Consider the following 2,272-nt stretch of genomic DNA (forward strand, 5'->3'; position numbering starts at 1 on the left):
CAGCTCAAACGGAAGCTAGGATAAGCATTGCCAACTCCCTTCAAACCTTGGCCAAAATAAAAGCAAACAGAGAAATGGAAATGACTTTATACCCAATAATGATAATCTAACACCGCAGTATGAAAACTATGCTTTTTTAAAAGAGAAAATCTTAGCTCAAAGATTTTTCTCATTTTAGTTTATGGTCACTTAGGTTTCTCTAAATTTTAATCACAAATACAGGGCGCTTATTACTGGTTACTCTTTCACATTTCAAGGAGATGAAAGAAAAATCACATACATTATGTTCTGTAAATATTTATTCTAGTAATTAGTTTCTTCTGTGTAACTGGTGAATGTTCAAAAGCACACTTAATTGAGATTATATCCTTTCTGTTTATGTATATGTGTTTATGTGTGAGGGTACACATGTGTGAATGTCAATCTTATGTGTTGTTCTTTCAACCATGTTTACCACTCTAGAAGCACTAGGAGCTGGGAAAATGGAGCCAATAAAAGCATCACACTAAAGTCTTATGCCCTAGACAATTTTAGTCAGAGCATCAAACAATTTATACTCTGAGAGTTAAGAGGAGTCACATGAGTAAAGTGTCCAATCACAAGGACAAGCCACACGTCGTTGGCAAGCTGCATGGGGTAAAAACATAGCTTTCCATAGAAGCCTATAAATAAATAGCAATAGCCAGTCAGAATGAATAATCTGAAGTAAACTCACTGCTATCACCTTCACCTGGGAGGGCCACAAAAGCAGAATCCTAAAAGTTCTCTGTGTTCAAGAAACTGAGTCACAAGACTCTTGTGTTGTTTTCTTGGAGTTTTCTCACAAGCACTCAGACTTCTGCTCACAGGACTCCATTCCTGGACCATATTCTAGCATAGCACTATCCATTTTATTTAGGAGACAAAGTCTCTCATTGCCCTAGGGACCACCAAGCAGGCTAGAAGGTTTGTCTCTGACTTCCTAGTGCTGGAATCACAAATGTGTGCTGTCATGCCCAGACTTTTTACATGGATTCTGGGGAATCAAACACATCTTTATAAATGTGAGGCAGACACTACTAACTGAGCAATTGCCAAGACCATTTTCTTAATTGCATTTTACTTTCCTCCATAATAATTAAAAAGGTAATAGACATTAGCTCAGGGGAAACTATATATATAATAAAATTGTTATTAAAATAATGTAACTATTTATTTATTTATTTAGAGACAAGATTTCTCTGTGTTGTCCTGCCTGTTCTGGAACATGCTTTATAGACCAGACTGGCCTCAAACTCACAGATATCTGCCTGCCTCTGCCTCATGTGTTCTGGGATTAAACACATGTGCCACCTCTTCCTCGCATAATAAAATTCTATTAAGAACATTCAGATAAAATTTAACCATCTTACACTTTAAATATTTTCATGGAGTTGAAGAGATGGCTAAGTGGGTCAGCAGAAGGACCTGAATTCACTAGTCATGTTAAGAGCTGGACATGACTTGCCTCCTTAGCGCAGTACGCAGTGTGTCAGTCTCATAATCTGAAGGTCCTGAGTTCGAACCTCAGAGGGGGCAGTTGCTTTTCCTTCTGGTTGGGGATTTAGCTCAGTGGTAGAGCATTTGCCTAGCAAGGACAAGGCCCTGGGTTTGATCCTCAGCTAAAAAAAAAAAAAAAGAGCTGGACATGGCTGCACATGCCCAGAACCCCAACATGGGGAGGACATGGGAGGGTGGACTAGGAGGATCACTGGGATGGACTGGCTAGATGCATTTTTCACTGAAAATGGTCAGCTTTGGGTTAAGTTAGAGACCATGTCTCAAGGTAATGATGTAGAGGTTGATAGAACGGGGTACAAGGCATTTCCTGGCCTCCACACATGCACTCACATAACATGTACACATATATGCATAAACTACATACATTAGAAAATCAAAAATCAAAATTTTAAAAAAATGAATACATAAAACCAAAACTACACTATTTAGGAAAGAACCATTTTGGATACACTGTCTGTCTTACAAGGAGCTGAAATACCATTCTAGACCTATTACTAATTAGAAACATATGGATATTTGGATCATGTTACACACAGTTCTTTCACATGGAACATCATTGTTCTTCTGCTTTACCATGTTCTCTTAAGTAGGTGACCAATTATGAAAACAAGTTCATATTCAGAGTTGAATTCATACCATCAAGAGTCAACTTAAATATTAAAAATAGCACAGTATGTAAAATATCCTAAAGCATGCTTATGCTTACTGCCTTTTCAACCTGCCAGTGTTGACA

At 37.9% G+C, this 2,272-nt stretch overlaps 1 non-coding gene across 1 annotated transcript; it reads left to right on the forward strand.

Moving 5' to 3' along the window:
- The first annotated feature begins 1,484 nt into the window (after positions 1–1,484).
- Trnam-cau lies at positions 1,485–1,557 on the forward strand. The gene has a single exon. It is a non-coding gene; the product is annotated as a tRNA-Met (tRNA).
- Positions 1,558–2,272: the final 715 nt, after the last annotated feature.

The sequence above is a fragment of the Peromyscus leucopus genome, chromosome 3, assembly GCF_004664715.2.
Source record: "Peromyscus leucopus breed LL Stock chromosome 3, UCI_PerLeu_2.1, whole genome shotgun sequence".
In the NCBI taxonomy this organism is placed as follows: domain Eukaryota; kingdom Metazoa; phylum Chordata; class Mammalia; order Rodentia; family Cricetidae; genus Peromyscus; species Peromyscus leucopus.